Below are 22288 nucleotides of genomic sequence, written 5' to 3'. Positions count from 1 at the left end.
CCAAGCCCTGCCAGGAAAAGCCAATGATTTGTAAATTGAAGCTATGTCAGCTCAAGCTTTTATTGGTACTTATTATCTGAGTCTCCGTCTGCTTTTAATTTTAATTCTTTGCTGAAAGAACTAGCTTGGCCTTTTTTTTTTTTTTTTTTTAATTTTTACACATCTTTCCACTTTAAAAAGCAATCGCTAAAAGTAGTGATGTGAGCCACACAATGGTTTCCAAAGTTAGCCTCCCTCTTTCCTATCTTTAGTGTATTTTAGGTTTGGGGCAAACCTCTTGTTTTCAGTGTTGACCTAGTTGCTTCTCTCTTCTCCTGTCATGTCCCCATTTCTCCCACCATCCTGCAGTTTCAGCAAATAAATCATGTAGGGAAAATAGACATTAAGAAATTGATGTGAGGAAAGAGGGTTTTGAAAACAAAATGAAGATTTGATCAACTTTTTCACCTATCCTTTGAGAAATGAAGAACGTATTTTCATAGAATGTTAAACATGAGTTGTGCAAAAGTCAAAATACTGCTCATTTTAAAGATATCTTTTTCTAGTACAAAAGCACAGCAGATATTTAAGTTCTATGCTGAACAATATGATCAGTTTATTTATATGAGATAATTAACATATTTGAATTTTTTCCCAGCCGAGGGTTTTTCTTAGCATTCTGCCATATAGATAGATGTAGCAGCTACTTAAATATGTACACAATGCAGAATATTTCTGATTAAATATTTGTAAAATGCTCTTCAGTTTAAAAAGCTGTTTCATATTCATCACTTCGTTAAAGCTACACAGCAGTCAGCGAGGGCATGAATTCTTCGTCCTGTTTCACAGCTAAGACTGAAAAGGCAAAGTCTGACTGACTTGCTCACAGCCACGTACATGAATCAGGATTTGAACCTGAGTCCTCTGAATCCGAACTCAATGCTCCTCCTACCATTTCTGCCCCAAGTTCTACCTAATCCAATAAATGGATCCCTTGTGTAGTGAAGTTGCTGTGGGAGAAAATGTTTTTTTGTGGTGGAATAGACCCGGCCACAATCTTCCAGGACATTCCACACCTTCTGTTCTCATTTTCTCTGACCTCAAAGGCCCATTTTACTAGTACTCTTAAGAGTACTGGGATTTTTTCTTTCTTCTCTCTAGGCCAGTTCATCAATCTGTCTTCTGAACATCTAGTCACATTTCTACATTCAGCATTTTGCACTTTTCTTCTACCTTGCTCTCCGAGTGCCCTTTTGAGGTGGAATGGCTAGTGTTCAGCGTGGGTTCCTTGGGGTCAGGTACCCGAGTCCCGCAGCAATGTACTTCAAGCTCAGAGCCCCACGTGTGAACAAATGGTATAAGGCTCATGGATGGAAAGTAGACATCACAAAGGCCAGCACTCTGTCCAAGGGTCCTATGCATATTGGCTTGTAGGTTTAAAGCCAGGACACTATGCAAAGACTTTGACTCCTGAGAAGAAAGGAATAGACAGAGGCCCTACAGGAAATAGGGACAAACAGAGAGCACACCTTCGTGATGTTTTTCCTGAAAGACACACATACAACCAACCTTGAATTAGGGCCTCTATGGTCTGTGTTGAGTATGAGAATTGCCTAAGAAGCAAGCTGGACATGGAGAATCCTGGATTCCACCTGATGATCCTGTTTTAGGAGGCCTGGGGTGGACCCTAGGCATCTCATTTTCAGTGAGCTCCGGAGGTGATTCCCTTGCTGGGGAATCCCCTGACCACATCTTAAAAAGTATTTTCCCAGAGCACCACAGTGGCATAGCTGATGCTTACAATGATGACTAATCCATCAAAAAGCAATTTTTCCTCTAACGAGATAGACATTCAAAAGGACAGATGTTTAATGGACAAAGATATCTCATTTTTTAAGTTTTAAAAAATAGAGTAGACTTGAATTATATGGAAAAGCCAGTTAAACGAAGCCACTTGATTCTCCCAGGGGTCCTACTATATGAAGCATTATTGTGCTTTTTGGTAATCACCATATATGTTTTCTTAAACCCTAGAACCTGGAGATTTGTATACCACAGACACTCAAATATACTTACTTTGCTCATCAACAATCTGTATTAATCTTGCTAATTAAATCATTTTTCCTATTTCCACTAAACCCTCCTTAGTGTACTCCACGCTGGCTCAGATAACTTGAAAAAGCTAGAATGGAGCCTCAGGTTAGTTATTATCTAGAACTGATTACTCAAGATCATGCTGCTTTGTGGGTGCACAGCAAACAATTCTGAGAATTAATTTATACATGTTCAACACAGGGAATTTTCCAGGCAATCTGGCACTAACATGCATATATCCTAATATGCATGTTAAAAATGACCGCAGCATTACAAATAAATCCCACCCCCCCACCCCCGCATCCTTCCTGGTTCCTGTGGTTTTTCTACCGCCTGTCACTGGTCCATCCACTTAGGACTAGATCAGTCTAAGACTGAGAAGGCTTTACCACCAGGTCCTGCAAAACTGCCATCATTGTTCTGTGTGGCTTGTTATGGCTAACATTATTCAAAAGAAATAATGTCCTGGCTTTGAGGTACTTTCTGTAGTGAGTACCAAAGTTGAGGAAGAGTCACAGATATGAAAACAGTACTGCTCATTTGTTGCAGAGTGACATTTCTGTTCTTGTGGGGATAGATGAGAGTCTGTGAAATCATAAATGAAGAATGCCAAGAATATAGTACTTTGGCATTTCTTGACAAATGTCAGCCATTCTTGAGTAAGACAAATAAGACTTTGAAGCTGAATGTAATAGTAGAAATGATAACAGAATTAATAAACACATTACTAAATATTTCTCTTTTGCCAGCATTTTACATAAATAAGCTCATTAAAATTCTTCAAAGGATAGATATCATTATCCCCTCTTGACAGATGAGGATTTTGAAGCTTGAAGAGGTTAAACAACTTTCTTATCGTCACACAGAACATGGACCAGATGGGAAGGGGTTGTAAATGTACTCAGGTCACCTCTACATACATAAGTCCTTATTTTCTAGACCAGAAGTGTTTTCTTTATGAGAATGCATGGTGGGGACTTAAAGATTTATCAGTTAAAGGAGGGTAAATATTCTCCCTTGTTTCAGTTTAAATACTGAATCTACTCCAAATGTGTCTTCCTGCTAGTTTTAGTCTCTTTGGAATGCTCTTTCACAATTCCATCCTATTTCTCCCCAGGAGGGCATTGGGCTGACTACGTCCTAGAATTGGGCAGGGAGGATGGTATTCTTGAAACCACCCTAAATCCCCTGGCTCTTTTCCTTGTCTTTGCTGCAATATGGCTAGTCTGTGCTTGCATGGTATGTCCCTGAAGCCTATGGCTAGGATAAGCCCTGGTCTCTTCCTTGGCTCTGGTAATGTTCTAGGAGCTTCAGCCACCTTTCCTTGACAAATCACCCTAATGGCAACTCAGACTACTTTAGACTCCAGTTTGGCCTTCAACCCGGGGCCCCTCCCTATCAGGTTCACCACCTGCACCCTCAGGCACCTTCCACTTCCTTCTGCAGGTCAGGTGAAATCTTCTGGATTTCTTCCTCTCCATACCCAAGAGCCCAAGGAGATCCTGGGGAGCTAAATTATGCCCTCTGTCATCAGCTGCCCTGCTCTACTTGGATGCAGCTGATCCTGTTTGGAGCCGAGACAGGCTTGAGAGGCAATCCCCTTGCAAACTCCCAGCCAGGTAGTGAGGCAGACTACATTTTGCCTTTAATGTTTCCGCCCATGCTGGAAGAGAGGCAGACACGTATCTGATAACACCAGTGCCATGAGCTATTCCCAAAGTCCTGGGAGTAGGGAGGAAGTGATTTCTCAGCTATTCACTAATCTGCTTCTTCTGGAAAATTTCCTTTCTCCGTCCTTTCATTTCACCAACAGGCTCCTTTTCTTTCTCAAGCTGACGAGAAGGCATCCCTCAAAAATCGTGATCAGATCCTCTGTCTAGCCTCTGTCTTTCACTATCCTCAAACTCGGTAAGTGACCTAGTACATTGTCACAGGTACAACTGTGGTCTCGGTATCAATCACTGGATCTCATCCACTAAGCCTAGTTTTTGACTTAAGCTAATGAGACCCCATAGGAAACACTAGTCTCTTCACAATCTGCAATCCACTTGACATGATACTGTCCTCTCCCCATGTTCAGTCTCCTCCTCAGATAAGCCTTTTGTTCTTACAATTTACCTGGCTTTGTTGATGGTCCTACCAGTCTCGATACTCCAGACTCAAACCTGACACATTCCTTATCTTCACCCCTTTATCCAGTCAGCCATCGTATAGCCCACTGAGACTTCCTTCAGAATACTCCTTGTCGGGGCGCCTGGGTGGCTCAGTGGGTTAAGCCGCTGTCTTCGGCTCAGGTCATGATCTCAGGGTCCTGGGATCGAGCCCCACATCGGGCTCTCTGCTCAGCAGGGAGCCTGCTTCCCCCTCTCTCTCTCTGCCTGCCTCTCCATCTACTTGTGATTTCTCTCTGTCAAATAAATAAATAAAATCTTTAAAAAAAAAAAAAAATACTCCTTGTCCTGGTCCCTTCCTCTTGAGTCTCATGCAGCGACACCAGTCTTGGATTTTTATCACCTGGGGCTTTAATAAAAGACCTCTAACAGATATAACCCCCCCTGTCTGTCTTGCCCCTTTCACAGTCTTCTCCTTCCTCCTCCAACCACCATATACAGACACATACGAAATAGTACCTTCTCTAATGGTCTTGATGGTCTCTGCTCAGAGATCTGCTGTGCTTATCTGTTAACCATGTTCCCTGTGACCTTGCCCACTTTATCCATCCAGTGCTGGCCCACACTCCAGTTTAACTGGACCATGTTATCATCAGAACAGGTTGCAGCACTGTTTGGCTGTAGAGATACTAAAGGAATAATTATTAATGTGGGGAGAGTCTTAAGGGAGCTGAAAACATCCTCTGTTTTCTATAGATTTTATAGCAATAGGAGGTAGACTCATTTGGATGTTTTAGATGCAGGAGCCAGTGGATGATCTTGTGTCCTCTTCAGATATGTATATCTGTCCACATGACAGTTGCATCTGGTGAAGGGATCTGGGAAGACTTTTGCTTTTAACCAAAGAGGGAAGTATGCTATCAACCTTACCTGACTGTTGTTTCTACCTTAATAATGAACTGTGCAAGCTTCCTCTAGGTAGAGACCTCATATACCTTTTGAGGAACTTTAAGACCATGCTTTGTGACTCCCTTTGGTACCTTTTATTATTTTTTCCCCTCTGCTTCAGTCAGAAATCTTGTTTCTTTTATATTTGTTCTGTCAAGCATTTTTATATGCCTGTTTGTGCATTAATTGAGAATCCCTTGTCACCTAGAGAATGATTCTTGTTTTCAAAAGCACGTGTTTTCAAAAACAACATTGTTGTTCCTCTTCGTCTTCCTGCAAATTGAGTAAGAAAGATCTGCCTTGTCCTTTTTGCATCTTATGTTGTGCCTTCTGTAAAGGCAGATTTTTTCCTTAAAGCACCGGTCAGGATTCCGGCTTCCCTGAGTCTCCTTGAAAGAGGTTCCCAGGGGCGCCTGGGTGGCTCCGTGGGCTAAAGCCTCTGCCTTCGGCTTAGGTCATGATCCAAGAGCCCTGGGATAGAGCTCCGCCTTGGGCTCTATGCTCAGCAGGGAACCTGCTCCCCACTCTCTCTCTCTGCCTGCCTCTGCCTACTTGTGATCTCTGTCTCTCGAATAAATAAAATCTTTAAAAAAAAAAAGAAAGAAGGAAAGAAAGAGGTTCCCAGAGAGGCAGATTGACCCTTCTGTGAGGGACAGAAGCTTGGAAAGTTAATGGGAATGTTGATCAAGGAGAGAATTGGATTTTTAAAAAGGAGATGTGAATTCCTAAGGGCCTTCTCTATGGCAGTATTTGTGGGTTTTGTTTTGTTTCTTTGTGTTTTTGTTTTTGTTTTTGTTTTACCATTTCGCTTTGATTTAGGAGCAAAAAGTTAACATTTGCAAAAAGAACATTCACTTCAAAGATAAATCGACTGTCGACAGAAACTCCAGGCTTCTTTTCCATTCTTTGAACTTCCCTCAGTGGCTTCAGTGACCAGTTATGAATGTGCCTGCTGTGTTGGATACATGGAAAATAAAACAGATATATAAAATAGTTCCCTCCTCAATTTTACAGTTTGGTTGGGTGGATAAGACATACACCTTTAAGAGAGACTGCTTGGTTGCTCGGTATTCAAATGAGTACTATGGTCCATGTATGGCATTTCCTTAGATTCCTGTCACTTTAGAACTTCAGGAGGGGACACGAAGTCCCACCTAAGTTGGGTGAACTTGCCACTTTAAACTATATGTATATCTATTCAAATTAAAATTCACAATGCCGAGGAGGGAATAATCTCTAATAATAACTACTCACACTCAGAGTGTTCCATTTTTTTCATCTTTCATTTTATAAGTCATAGTTCCTGTGCCATGACAGCGACATCATAAGGAGCAAAGTAGAGGCTCCCAGAATGTGATTCACACATGGTCTCGTTGGAGAACCGGATAGAACTGGCACAGACAACTTTCCTGGCTGACTGCAGATGGAATGCCCCTTTCCACCAGAGCATGACTTGGTTGAGAGCTGGTTATGAGACTGCATTTACCAGTCAGGATTTCTGCCTGAGAAATAGCAGGAAAGAAGCTTGAAGTTACTTCCGGATTCTAAGGCTCTGCTTATTTGGTTGAAAGAGAACAAGGAAAAAAAAGAATCGTGATGACTATCTTTATATGGGACGCCTAGAGGCAGTACCAGGTTTTGGAGAAGTGTGTGTGTGAGAGAGAGAGAGCGTGTGCGCTAGAGAATGAGGGTGCACAAGCGTGGGAGTGTGAGAACACACATGCACCCTGAGAATCAGCAATGTAGCTGCTTCCAGCATTTTTCCTGCCTGTCTTTACATGATTATACCACAGTTGGAAACAGGGAGCTATGTTTGTAGTAGATGTTTTAATCCAGCAACTCTCCTCACCAGTCAGCACCTCTGTATCCCATGGCATTTGGCTGGTTTCCTGCATTTTCTTCATTTTTCCAAAACAATCCTGGGGTTTCTCTGTGCTCTGCTTCTGGTGCTTTGGCAGTTTCCATCCTCAGCTTGGTGTAACTCATTCTCCAAACATGTGTCAGTTTCCTCCCATTGAGCACACATGTTGTTAGGCAAACTTGAGGGCACAGAGCTTAATGGGAGACAGCAATTTAAGGAAAACAAATCCTATATGAATATAAGTGATAGATATAAGTGTGTAGATACCAACATGTAGCATTCCCCAAGGCATTTCCTGACTATCTGACCATCTCTTTACTAGGTGTTATTTTATATAAATTGGACAAGCTAGCTACCTTAAACTAGCTACTCCCATTAATATAGTTTTCAACCCATTGAAATAATGGAAGAAGAAGCAGTACTAAGTTCACAGGTGCCATTAAGTGTTAGTATTCACTCATTTAACAAATGTTTCATGCCCCTACTATGCACAGCACCAGGGATACAGTGCTCAGCAGAACAGGCATGATCTCTGCCCTCAGGGAACTAATAGGCAGATGGAGATAGACATACAATAAATATTTCATACTGAGGAAAACATAACTCAAAAGAAAATTATTACTCTCTGGAAGTGTGTGACTGGAACCTTGTTTAGACAGGAAAAGCAAAGTTCTGCGTTTGGTCACTGATTTTAGCTTAGAGCTTGAGGATGCAATGGTGACAGCCAAGTTTCAAGGGTGAGCTCTGTGTGGAAGTTACAGAATATGTGAAAGTCCTGGGGTGGGAAAGGGCTTGGAGGAAAGAGACCCAGCTTGTGGGAGCAGAGTCAGCGAAGGGCAAGAGCCAGGTCATGGAGGACTTTGTAGAATGGGTAAAGGTCTTGGAATTTAAGTCCAGGTATCCTGAGAAGCTATTAAGAAAAGGAGTGAAATGATCAGATTTGTGTTTTTAAATGGTTATTCTGTCATATTTTTGGATGTGTACTAAGAAATGGGTGAGGAAGGGAGTGGAGGACAGGCATGGATTGTGGGAAAATATTAACATAGCATTAAGGTGACTAATGATGGTGGCTTGGACAAGAGTAGCAGTAATCAGTGTGAAGGAAGGTTGAGGCACCTGAGATCTGCTTTGGGGTTAACATGTATGGAAATTGGTGAAGGCTTGCCAATGGGAAGAGAAAGAAGAGTTGAGGATGGGCCCCAGGTATCTGGCATAGTGGAGAGAGAGGTAGCATTTACTGAGCCATGGAAGACAGGATGAAAGGCAAATTGGAGTGTAAGAACACTAACTCATTCTTCGAGTACATTATGTAGGAGTTGAGTGTGAGATACTCCCAAGTGGGTTTGTATATTTCATTTTGGAGCTCCACAAAGAGGACTAGATAAGATATTTATGTTTAGGATTTGTTGGTATCTGTGATTGATAATGCATGAGAAAAGATGAGATCCCCTAGGAGAGGGTTTGGAATACAAAGACAAAAAGGACCAGAATTTCAGCATTTAAGGGTTAGGTATGGGAGAAACCAATGAAATGAAGAGAAAGCAAGATTATTTGGTGTCATGGCAACCAAAAAAAAAGAAAAAAAGAAGAAGTTATTTCAAAGGAAGAATATGTCAACTCTGAATTTCCCCACTGTTATGTAAAGTATGAATACAAATAAAAGGCCTTTCTGGATTTAGCATTAGACAAATCCACTTTACAGAATTATTGAATAAATGTGCATATGTGGAAAGAAAAATGGGGAGACATTAGGAAAATGGTTTATGGATGTGGGAACATCTCTTTGAGAAGCTTGGATGGTAAGTAGAGTACATGGAGGACAGAAGCCTAAGCCTGATTTTTCCTGATAGGGGACTCTAAAGCATGTTTGACTGCAGATGGGAAATGGGAGGGAGACAGAGTACAAAGTTAACAAAGACAAAGGGCTGTCATGGTGCTAGTGGGTCCTCGTGTAGAAGACTAGAAGGATTGAAATACAGAGCCCACACAAAGAGAGTAGTCTTTAGTAGGAAGAGGAAAGAACAGGAGGGTGAGGGGAGCAGGCAATGAAGAAATGGTGGAAAGATTGTGGATCTGGTGGTAGGAAAATTAGGGAATTCTCATATAATGGCTACAGTTTTTTCCTTGAAGGATCAGAAATAGCCATCTCCTGAGAATAAAGTGGCGGGGGGGAGAGTTGGGTTTAAGAAAGTAGGACAAAGCATGACATATTTGACTAAAGGAACATTTAGTGGCTTGATGCCCTAGTTGGAGGTAGTCATTAGGGCCAATGTGTACAGCTGTGCCGGTTGTGTATTGCACAAGCTTGACATACCTAAGAGGGGTGCTGTTCACATCATAAGCATAGATTTGTATATGTTTTATGACAGGTTAGTGGCAGAGAGCAATAAAGTATCTTATTCTTACAGAACCAGAATACTTCCCAACAGAGAAGTGTTTTGAGGAAGGGACTGCTTATTTTAATTCACACACAGGCACCATAATGAGATTCTAATATTGGCACTCATGCAGTTATAGGATAACTGCACTCAGTCCATGGGTGACTTTTCTTCAGCAGCATGCAAGTTACTGCAGGCACAGACATGAGAAAGTTGGTGATTCAATTCATCCATCCTAGAGTTTTCTAGGCAGTTATGACATGAGTAGAAACAAGAAATGCTGTGATAGGAGCCAAAGAGATGATGCTCGTATAATATGAGGAGGAAAATGAGGCAGGAGATCAGTGGATCTGAAGGATCAATGTGAATGAAGCTCTGGCTACGGCACTGGGGATTCCTGTAATCAGAGAGTATGCTATTTAATGGGTGATTATGGAGGTAGGAGGTTTCTGGGGAAGTCAAGGTCATTGTAAAGGAAGAGAAATTGTGCTGATATACTTAGTATTTAGTCAGTGGTATAAAAAAAATACCTTGTGTATTTTCCTTTAACTGACAGTATACTCAGTCTAAAGTAGAAAATAATGTACCCAAAATTAAAACATGATTATCTCAATTTTCTGCATATAAGCTCCAAAATATTAAAATAGAAATTAAGTAGAAACCATGGTCAGTGTTTTAAAATACAGTTTTATGTACATGCGCTTTCTCAGATGTTGCTTAGTCATTTCTTGGAAATTACTAAGATGATTTTAATTATTTTGCTCTTTAATGATCTGAAAAATATTTCAGCTCTGTTATTTTGACATATTAGTAAGGCTTGTTTTAAAAATAAGACCTGTATGGGTATGTCTAAGTTAATGCCCAAGGATAGGAAAAGGTAGTATAGAGACTCAATAAATTATTTTTGAAAGTAGACTAGCACACTGGAAGGCTACTTAGATGGAATAAAATACCAATTACCGTGAATACAAAAATAGCAAAATAAAAACAGAAACAAAAACCAAACCCTTCAGAGTTCACAAAGTATTCTAAATAAAGGCCACTTTAGCAATAAAGTTATGGCTTAGAATAGACATTTAGGGTACATTTAAGCTGAAGTCTGGGAAGTGTGTAAAAATACTATCTTGCATTCAAGAGGGATCAGAATAGTAACCTCCAATATGTCTTGTGACTGTATCTGGGATACAGACATATCTCGTTTCTCCCTAATATCCATGTTCACTTGAATGGATATTTGGATGCTGTTTCAGTTACTATGGCTGAGTAAATTACTCCAAAACTTAGTAGCATGGAACGGCCATTTATCATGCTCACAGATTCTGTAGGTCAGGAATTCAGACAGGGCACAGAAATGACCCTTGTGACTTCCAAAGCAAAGGACAATACAGCTTCAGACTGGCTCCTTTTTTGGGGGGATGCTTGCCCTTAGAACCTAGCCAACAACCAGCATCAGCCACTAGACATGTGGGCAATTTGGGCTTCCTCACAGCATGGTAGCATCCTTACATAAAGAACAAATTGAAAGCTGCATTGCCTTTTGCCTTGGAAGTCACACAGCATCCTTTCTGCATTCTATTCATTAAGGCAGTTAGTTACAAAGTCCCTCCCATGTGGGCCTGGAAATACTGCTGTGGCCGTTCTTACAAAATACATTCTGCCATGTATACCTATCTATTCCTTTAGGAATTTTTCAAAGATATTTCCTGACATCTATTGGCATGCCCCTTTAAAAATACATCATTTGCTGAATTTGTGGTTGCAAAAGCTCTGCAAAATGAAAGAACCTCAGGTCCAGACAGGGTCAACCCTCTGAGAACACCCAAAGAACAGCTACCTCTCCTGACTAATCCCAAACCTTCATAACCCCTCTCAACTTAATCCTTTACTCTCACTCTGAGCTCGTAACCTTGCCCTCTACCTCAGTGAGTACTACTTGCTTTCTTTCCATGCCCTTCTCATCAAAACTTAAAAAAAAAAAAAAGAGTCTCCACTTACCTCTTATAGTTCAGCTCAGATGCCCAGATACACTCCCCTGGAATGTATATGCCTTCCCAAAGTCCAAATGCTGTCAAGTTGTTCCCCCCACCCCCCAAGCTTTATCTTAAGGAACTTCTTCTGTACAATACTTATGATGTTGACCACTCCCTCCTGCTTCAAACTCTGTGACCTTGAACCTGATAATCTATACCTTAGTCTTCTTCCTATCTTTGCTGTCTTTGACTGCCACCTCCTCCTTTGCCTGCCATATTAATATTGGACTTTCCCAGGGCCCCAACCTTAGCTAAAAGCCTTTGTAACTTTCATGCTTTTTCTGGGTGATCTATTCATGTTCCTGATTTAACTATGGTTGACTCCAAAATCTCTCCTTATTGCTAGTGTAGCCTCTTCCTCAAACCTACCCAAATATGCCTGACTTCCATGTACAGAGGGACCAGCACTTTAAATACAGGGCATTGAAAACTGATCTCATCTCCCTGTGTCCCTGTCTTACCACCCATCCCCACACCCATGACAGCTCACTTCGTTATTCTCACTGAAAGTAAAAACTTCAGAAATATCTGGATACCTTACTTTCTTATACCTTCTACATCTAACAGATAATCAGATTTGTAGATTTTGACCTTCTGAGTATTTCCCAGATCTCTATCTTCTGTAAGCCTACTATCTCAGCTCTCCTTCAGGCCTTGTGACACTTGTCTGGACTACCAGTCTCTGTGAGCCTCCCTGTTTCAAGTCTGCCTTCCACACAACCAGTGTGATCTAAATGAAACCAAATTCTAACCACATCATGTCTCTGCACAGTGGCTGCTAAGGCCACAGGATTGAGTTCAAGCTCCTCAACATCCCACAAAGCCCTCTGTGGTTTTGCTTTTGTCCAAATCTAGGGCCTTACCTTACACCACTTCCAGCCTCATATTTTATGCTGCAAAAACATCAAGCTGCTTGGCTTAGTTTCCTCCAAACAATGAGCTGTTTCTTACACTCTTATTGTCTCCTCTGCCAAGAGACAGGGCTGAGGTCAATACCACTTCAGCAGGTAGGTGGTTGAAACTGCCTCGGCCTTGAAACAGAGAATAGAAATATGCAAAGGAAGGGGTGTGGAGTAGCACAGTGTGTAGGGCAGGATGGGTGGATGTTTGTGACAATGGGTGACATTTACTCAAACCACATTTTCTGCCCTGGGCCATTAGCTTGTATTCTACTTCCATATTTTGGCTTGCGGTATACCACAATCAGTATTGTTTGTCACATGCACAACTTACAGAAACTTTAAATTTCAAAAAGAAAATTCATAGAAATATGTCATTCCAGAACAGTCCTCTCCTGATAAAGTTACATCTTACAGCAGACATTTTTGGTGACTGCTCCGACTACTCCTGTTCTCCAGCTGCAGATACTCAACCAGCTGCATTAGCATAACCCATGAACTTGTTAGAAATGCAAATTCTTGAGCCCCACCTTACACTTATTGAACCAGAAATTGGGGGAGTAGAATTCAGCAATCTGTGTTTTAGGTACTTTAGTAAGAGCCTCCAGGTGACGCTGGTCTAAGTACAAGTTGGAGAACCCATAGGTCTAAGACACTCTTGATTATTCCATCCTCTCTGTCACTACATCTAGTTCTAGACATCTAGACATCTAGACATTCTAGTTCTAGAATGTATATAGGTAACCACATTCAGGTTTGTGAGAGGTAAAAGGAAGTCAGGTAGCTGGGAGTCTTCTGGGAAAAGTGTCCTTGCTCCTGAGAAGGATACTCAGAAAAAGATCACTTCTGTACTTCTCTGGATATTATCACATCTGGATGTGACTCTTGTAAGTGCCTCAGCCTTCTTGGGAGCACGAAGGGTGACAACTAATGTTAAAGTCAGCTAAGAATGGCCAACCAGGAAATTGGAAAGAACTTCAAAGAACCATTGAATTAACTGATTTTCTTAATTATTTTGTTCTGCTTGAACCAGTTGTCTGATGCTTATTTAAAGCAATAATAAAGGGACACCTGAGTGGCTCAGTGGATTAAGCCGCTGCCTTTGGCTCAAGTCATGATCCTGGGGTCCTGGGATCGAGTCTCCCATAGGGCTCCTTGCTCAGTGGGGAGCCTGCTTCTCCCTCTGCCTCAGCCTGCCACTCTGCCTGCTTGTATGTGCTCTCTCTCTGACAAATAAATAAAATCTTAAAAAAATAATAAAACAGTATTAAAAAAATTTATGCAGATACTTAATCTTTATTTATGTGTCTGATATGTTCACTGTAAGCGTCTTTGCCGTAGACATCATCTCTGCTACAGGCATTTTAGCCACAAACATTTTCACCACATAGCTAACTGGCCACAAGGCAATTTTGCCATAAAAGATAAAATCATGAAAAATAAAAGAGGGGCATAATGAAAAAATATATATACAAGATTCTAGGCATGTTTGCTCTAAGCATCTTGGCAGTAGACATCTTTACCATAAACATTAATCTTTATATATATTACTTAAAAGGATATTCATTAATAAGACATAATGAAACATGAAAATGAATAATAAAAAGATTTCATCATGAAACAAGATATTTGAATACATTCAAAGTGTATAGTGTAGATTCATGGCAATACTGCACAAATGTCTGATTTTATTTTGTGGATTTGTACCTAAGCACCTATCTTCAGTCTTTTATTCATAGTATTTTATACATATTTTCTTGTTGGTTTGTTTATTGATTTGCCTCCTCACTCAGCATTTCACTTTTTTTTTCTAAAATCTCTTCCTTCATTAAAAGAGGTATCAGTTTACAAATATAGGATGTGTGCTTTGTATTGTGTTGTGAAAGCCTTCTGTGCCACTCTTCTTGGCACCTTGTCGTATGCCCATTGATAGACATTCCAAAGTTTGTGGGAAATGTGGGTTCAAAACTCTGCTCTGCTTTACAGACCATCATGAGGGCTAAGATTTATATAATGCAAAAATGGGAGTACTGCATCAATGGAGAGGTAAATCAAACTGTCAACCAGTTATTTTTTATCTTTTATGGCAAATTACCTATAGCCAATTAGCTGTGCAGCGAACAAGGTTTTAGCAAAAATGTTTACAGCAAAGATGTCTATGGCAAAGATGATTATGGCAAAAGTACCTAAAACCCTTTATATATACATGCATTTATTCACATCTAAAGTTCTTCCTTTGTTTCTGTAGGTGACAAGAGATGGTAATTACTTACTATGCTAATGAGGTTTTTTGAAATTAATGAAACCTGGGTGTCCCACTCACTTCCAGAATACAGTGGTTATGCTTCACTGTAACAATCAAATAATCATGTTCCAAGCCCTTTCCTATTTTTTCTAGAGATAGAGGACATTCTCAGGAGACCCTGCTCAGGCACTCAACAATCCCTCAAGAGTGCTATGTTTCTCAGTTCTCTTGTGACTATTACTTGTGTCCTCAGTCAGCTGTCAGCCCCCAGTCTGCCAGGCCACTTTCCGCATCCCTTATATCCTGTAATGGAAGAAAATTACAGTGCAGATGCATGAATCCTCGAATCTTTCAGTATTTCATTAGCTGAGTACTTTCAGAGTCCACTTCTGGAGGATGACTCTCTCCTCCATACTCAGCAGGTCCCCGTGTCACAGGAGACAGCTTCACTCTGTCACCCAGGAGTGCCAGTGGCCCTGTCTTGTCCGGAAGTAAGGTTCACAGAGAAGATGAAAGTCTTCCTGGTCTACAAGGGAACAGCCTTAGAGAGGCAGTTCAGGCACTAGGAATTCACTGCACGGGCTTGCCAGCTGGGGAGCCACGGAAGAGATGGCTCTGCTGTTTCCCCAGGAAAGCTGAATCCAGACATGGTTGATAATGGTGCTCACTTTAGCAGACAGCATCCACAATGTGAAATTTTTGCAGTTTCTAGGTGAGGCCCTTTCTTGAGTTTGCCCATAATTGGGAGAGGTACTTTGGCCTTCAAGAAGAGTGAATTTTGCCAATTACTGAAATCCAAATAAATATCCAGCTTTCTAAACAACTGAAAAAAATTGTTACTTTTTTACCCTTTATACTTTACAAGTTGTGTACTTTATAAGGCAGGGTTTTGTGGCTCCACCTTCTCTCTCACTTTTGCCTCCTTTCCAGAATATGTTCTTGCTTTGCTTCTGTATAATCAAAGACCTATTAAAGTTCTTTTCCTGAAAACAAAAACAAAAAAACAAAATATCTCCTCAAAGATGAAATCAGACCTTACTTTCAAGGCTGTTTCCCTTCTTTTTGCTATCAAGGCTTTCAAAAACATGGAATTGAGTTCTTGCTGATAAGTACTTTACGCAAGGACAGAACGCTGTCTGAAGAGTGGTAGTCATGGGGATAGGAATACAGAGGAACTTGGAAATGAGACAGCTATTGGAGCTACCATGCCAGGCCTTTCAGGGAGAACAATGCAACTAGACCTCAGAGATTCTAGAGCTAGAGGGTACTCAGGGTTTGAAAACTGGCTAATCTCATCTCTTCCTCGGCAGACAGAACTCCTAGATTCTTGGTTGAATGCACAGCCGTTCTCTGAGTCGGTGTCTTACTTAGTTCGCCACTGCTTAATTATTTCTTTCCATGTTCCCTAGTTCACATTTCCAGGAGAGACAATTTGATTGGGCTAGTTCATCAATGTCTTTTGTGTTTGAGCAGAGCTCTTTATACCAGATGACCTCACAGGTCATTGACCCAGATGGAATGACTCCCTTGGGTCAGGTGACAACCCAGGGTCTAATCAGCTATGTTGACGGAATGGAGGTAGGGGTGAGGGACAGGGTCACAGGGTAAACTACAAAGCTACTCTTCAGGGAATAGGCGAGGGCTGCTCCTTTAGCAGAGGCTGTGGGTGGGGCACATGGCCTCAGAAGAAGCCTGTGGGCCTGCCAAAGGCGGGGATTGCAGGATAATCAAGCAGTACAATGCAGTCTTTCCTACAGGGAACACAAGGGAAGTCTGACTTTTAAAAAAAATTTTTTTAAAGATTTTATTTATTTATTTGTCAGAGAGAGATTGAGAGAGAGCATGGCAGAGGGAGAGGGAGAAGCAGACTCTCAGCTAAACAAAGAGCCCTAGGTGGGACTTGATCCCAGGATCCTGGGATCATGACCCAAACCAAAGGCAGACGCTTACGGTGTGAGCCACCCAGGCATCCTGGGAAGTCAGACTTCTAATTCATAGTAAACATTCACATTTTGACCTCAGCATGTTTTCCTTTGAGAGGCTCAGTTTCTTCATCTGTAAAATCAGACAGTCCATCTTCATGATTTCTAAGGACCTTCTATTCAGGGCAGATGCAAGTTTTACAAGCTAAGGTTTACATGTTTGGAACTCTCTTTAGGAAAAAAAAAAATACAAAATTAGGTACAAGGTCTTAGAAGGGGCCATAAAACTCAAGCTTTCTTAGTTTCATATGTAAATCCACCTTTGCTTCTATTCTTAAATTCTGTGGTTTCTTTCTGGTCATTGTTTTGAATTCTGCCTACCTCTTGTCCTCACAGCCTGAGGCCCTACTGATGAACCACACACAGACTGGTTTTTAGCTTAATTCCCAAAGAACATGTGTTCCCCAGAGTCCCTTAAATGGACTATAGGCAATTTGGTAGTTTAAGAGGGCAAAAAAAAAATTGGTCCACAAGCATCTTACAAATATGAAGTATAGTGGTATTATGATACTGAAATTAATTTGCATGATTTTTGTAGAAATATCGTTCCTTTCTAAATATTCATTCTTCAAGGTGCATCCATGCCTTAAAGATAGAGGTGGTTTATCTCAGCTAATGTACTTTCAGGCTCTGGAATTGTTGCTTCATGTATTATTGAATTTGCATGGGTTATTATCATTGCGTGCACTATAATTGCCTGTTCACACATAGGGATTAATAACTCCAAAGAGATTGCAGGGTAATGTAAAATTTGAGGTGAAAATATTGATGTATTAGGGCTCCTGGGTGGCTCAGTGGGTTAAAGCCGCTGCCTTCGGCTCAGGTCATGATCCCAGGGTCCTGGGATCGAGCCCTGCATCGGGCTCTCTGCTCAGCAGGGAGCCTGCTTCTTCCTCTCTCTCTGCCTGCCTCTCTACCTACTTGTGATCTCTGCCTGTCAAATAAATAAATAAAATCTTTAAAAAAAAAAAAAAAAGAAAGAAAATATTGATGTATTAACTCAGAATAACTTTATAAATGTTAACAGTAAACAATACTCCAGTAGCGGGCGGGGGTGGGGCGTGGGGTTTATAAATGTATATTTGCTGAGCTTGGATTTCACACAAGTAACCAAAAAGGAAAAGTTCTAAAAGGAAGTATGGCCTTATTGAAAAGCTGTGTTTCGTTGACTCATTAATGCCTTGTCACTAATGACAAAGATGAAACCTTGTCAGGTGGGGGCAAGAAAAGTTGGTTTTCTTTCATGACATTTTCCAGAAAATGTCCAATGACATCATGAAACACAATGATGCTTTCTTTCTAGTATATGGTTAATTGATTTTATTAGCAAAAAAACAGAAGAATAAAGAAATGAGAGAGGTAGCATTGTGAGTTGCTCTCGGAATATTAGTTGCTGAAAGAGTACAGCTTCTCATTTCTGGACCAACAAGGTAGGGACCAGGTTTGCTCAAGAAGCCTGGACAGTGGTGCAAATGCCTTTGTTATTTGGGCTTACTCTTTGCCAACACCTGATGATCCATTATTTGACAACTTAAAACCATATGTAAATACTTCATTTGACTATAAAGGAATGTTTTCCAGAGTCCAATGTAGCAAAAGACCGTATTGGAATTAACTTGCCATCATCCCCCAAGTAGGCACAGCTTTCCAGGTTTTCAATGGAAATGTCAGTCAGTCAGCCGGTCAGCTGACCATGGTCTTCAGTCACAAATTTTGATAGTGTTGGTTTACGCTCAGTCTGAATAGGAAGACTGCATTGTCTTAGCTCCTCCTTTGGTTCCTCCTACTCACTCTTTTTTACTGTGGTTGTAAAATAGTAGACATAATTTTTTAAAGAATCTGAAACATAGTTTGTATTCTTCTTTTTTCTTCTTTATCATCTCCATTTTTTCCACCCTTCCCTTAGGTACCCATCCTATAGGTTCATAGTAAAATTGAGCCCAAAGTACAGAGCAGTCCTACATGCCTCCTCCCTCTACCACACACACACTTCCCCACCATCAGTAACCACATCAGTGTGGTACATTTGCCATAGTTGCCGAGCCACCCTAGATGCATTATCAACCAAAGTCTATAGTTTACGTTAGGGTTCACTCTTTGTGTTACTGATTCTGTGGGATTTAACAAATGTATATCATGGATATACCATTACAGTATCATGTAGAGTAGTTTCACTAAACTAAAAAAAATCAAACTAAAGAACTAATACACAATAGAAAAAAATAAAGCATAAAATGTAATATAATTTTCATACTGATCATGAGCCAAAATATAACAGAGTTGAGACCCAGTCAGTCTTATCAATAAATGTAAATAGGCTTAACCCTTCCTTTTATTTTTATTTATTTATTTATTAACTTATAATGTATTATTTGTTTCAAGGGTACAGGTCTGTGATCCATCAGTCTTACACAATTCACTCTCCATAGCACATACCCTCCCTAATGTCCATCACCAGGCCACCCCATCCCCTCCACCCCCCTCCACTCCACCAACCCTCAGTTTGTTTCCTGAGATTAAGAGTCTGTTATAGTTTGTCTCCCTCTCTGGTTTCATCTTGTTTCATTTTTTCCCTCCCTTCCCCTATAATCCTGTCTTGTTTCTCAAATTCCTCATATCAGTGACATCATATGATAATTGTCTTTCTCTGCTTGACTTATTTCACTTAGCATAATAGTTCTGTCCGTATCACTGCAAATGGCAAGATTTCTTTTTTGATGGCTACATAATATTCTGCTGTGTGTGTGTGTGTGTGTGTGTGTGTCTACCACACCTTCTTTATCCATTCATCTGTTGATGGCCCATCTAGGCTTTTTCCATAGTTTGGCTATTCTGGACATTGCTGTCATAAACATTGGGGTGCATGTGTCCCTTCAGATCACTACATTTGTATCTTTGGGGTAAATACCCAGTAGTGCAATTGCTGGGTTGTAGTTCTATTTTAACTTTTTGAGGAATCTCCATACTGTTTTTCAGAGTGTCTACACCAGCTTGCATTCCCACCAATAGTGTGTAGGAGTTAACCCCCCCTTTTATTTATTTTTTTTTAAAAGATTTTATTTATTTATTTGACAGAGAGAGATCACAAGTAGGCAGAGAGGCAGGCAGAGAGAGAGAGAGAGAGGAGGAAGCAGGCTCCCTGCTGAGCAGAGAGCCCGATGCAGGACTTGATCCCAGGACCCTGAGATCATGACCTGGGCCGAAGGCAGCGGCTTAATCCACTGAGCCACCCAGGCCCTAACCCCCCCCTTTTAAAAGGAGAAATTTTTAGCTGGACTCAACAAGCAAGATTCAACTATAGGATGTATCCAAAATAAAATTACGAAAGGCTAAAAATAAAGGGATAAACACAGATGGACCAAGCAAATGGAAATAATAAAAAACAGATGTAGCAATATTGATACCAGAGAAATAGGATTTTTAAAAACATTAAAGATGACAAAAATACTTTTCAGTGCTAAAACCCACAATTTAAAATGAAGATATAACATTTATGGATTCTATGCCTACATTATACCATAGAAACTTTCATAAAGCAAAAGTACAAGAGATGCAAGAGAGACACACAAACACCTACTAATAGAAGAATTTAATCCACTACTCTCAATGTAAAACAAGTCACATAGACAAAATATAACTAAAGAAATTGAAGATCTAGACAGCATAATCATTAAGGGTATATATCATCTTTATACCCAGATAATAGGAAATACACCTTCTTTTTAAGTGCACATGAAGGATTCACTAAAAAATGATCCTATGTAAATTGAAATTAGAGAATTTCTTAAAAAATAATAATGAAAAATAACACATACTAGAATCAGGAATATATATAAAGCAATGATCAAAGAAATATTCAGTCTTAAAGACTTAATAAAAAAAGATAGCAATAAATGAATTAAAATCTCAACTTTAATTTCTAGAAAAGGAATAAGAAATAAGCCAGAATAAAATGAAAGAAAGAATAATGATAACATATAAATTGAGTGAGAAAACAAAAAAATAATAAGTATAATGAATTAATTAATTAGCTAACTCAGGGAAAAAGGGGGAAAGTACACAAACAAATGACAAGGGAAACAACTATTGAATCAGAATAATTTGGAACTATCAGAGAAATCTAATTGTAGATCTTTGCAAGTTTGAAAACCTAAATAAAATAGATAATTTCTGAGGAAAATAGTTCATCAACGTTCATCTCATTTAGAATGGAAAACTGACACAGAAAAAAATTCCTTGGAAAAAATAGAGAAAGTTATCCAGGAACTACCTCACAAGAAAAGCACCAGACCCATAATGTTATACGGGGAAGTCCTGCCACACCTTCAAAGACCAAATAAGTCCCAGTGCTCCATAAGTTGTTCAACAGTATTACGAGTGAAGGAAATTTCCTGAATTGTTTTTATCAGGCAACTATATATCCATACCTAAACCTGATGGAATTAGTACCAAAAACTATAGACCAGTATCACTTTTGATTATTGGTGTAAATTTTCTAAGTAAAATATTAGAGAATAAAACCTGATACTACATGAAGAAAATAGTACTCCACGACCAGATGGGATTTATCTCAGAGATGCAAGGATGATGGCTCAATATGAGGAAATCCAATAATTGAATATATCTTATTAATCTGAAGAAGAAAATAATGTTATTATCTTCATAGATTACAAAAATAATACTCATCACTCATTTCTGATAAAGTTACTCAAAGAAAAGGAATTGATGAATATTTTCTTTTTTTTTTTTTAATTTTATTTACTTATTTGTCAGAGAGAGAGAGAGAGAATACAAGCAGGGAAGAGTGGCAGGCAGTGGGAGAAGTAGGCTCCCTGCTGAGCAAGGAGCTTGATGTGGGACTTGATCCCAGGACCCTGAGATTATGACCTGAGCCAAAAGCAGATACTTAACCAACTGAGCCAACTGGGACTGAGCCAACAGTCCCAGCTGATGAATATTTTCTGAAAATATATAGATATATGGTCAAATATAAAATGTAGCTTAGTCTGAAAGCCAGCTTAATAGAGAAACACTAGTAAATACTACTAAGCAAAACGAGATTGCCCACTATCTCCCTAACAGTCAATATTGGACTAGAGGTATTAGCCAATGTAAGTAGACAAGATAAACCAATTAGAAGCATAAAATTGGAAAAGAAGTAAAACTATCTCTATTTGTAGGTGATATCCTCATGGACTTAGAGAGCTTTAAAGACTCAATGGCAAAATCAAGTCAAATAATGAGTAAAGTAGCAGGAGGCTATAAAAGACATACAAAGATAAGGAAAACTCTTCATAGTAACAAAGAAGATGAAATACTTAAGAATAAATGTAACATGAAATATTATAAAATTGTTGTAAGGAGAATTGTAAAACATCCCTGAAAGACATAAAAGTAGACTTGACCAAGCAGAGGCTACCCTTTAATTTTGGATAAGAATACTCATATAATAAAGTTTTCAATTATCCACAAGTTAATTTATCATTTAAAACAACCCAATGGAAATACTAAGTTGGTAGTAAATTTCATATGGGCAAAATAAACATGTAAGAATAGCCAAGCAAAACTAAAAAAGAAATGCTACAAGGCGGGGGCACAGAACTAGCCTACCAGACGTGTTTACTAAAGTTTCTTTTTAAAAAGTGTTGTACTGGCACATGAATGGGCAGACAGACCAGTGGAATAGAATAGAAAATAAGAATAAAATAAACCCAAGTACATATGGGACTTTAGCATTATGATAAAGATAGTATCTCAAATC

General features: G+C 39.8%; 1 protein-coding gene and 1 long non-coding RNA gene across 11 annotated transcripts in view; one reads left to right on the top strand and one right to left on the bottom strand.

Moving 5' to 3' along the window:
* The window catches only part of ICA1 (islet cell autoantigen 1), a 144449-nt gene that overhangs the window by 48803 nt on the left and 73358 nt on the right, over nucleotides 1-22288 (top strand). The window lies entirely within an intron of this gene.
* LOC122904858 lies at nucleotides 6496-12355 on the bottom strand. The gene is made up of 3 exons (XR_006384278.1): nucleotides 12265-12355; nucleotides 6982-7186; nucleotides 6496-6634 (listed from the first exon to the last, which is right to left on the bottom strand). It is a non-coding gene; the product is annotated as an uncharacterized LOC122904858 (long non-coding RNA).

Source organism: Neovison vison, chromosome 4 (genome assembly GCF_020171115.1).
Source record: "Neovison vison isolate M4711 chromosome 4, ASM_NN_V1, whole genome shotgun sequence".
Lineage (NCBI taxonomy): Eukaryota > Metazoa > Chordata > Mammalia > Carnivora > Mustelidae > Neogale > Neogale vison.
This window is presented reverse-complemented; position numbering and strand designations above follow the sequence as displayed.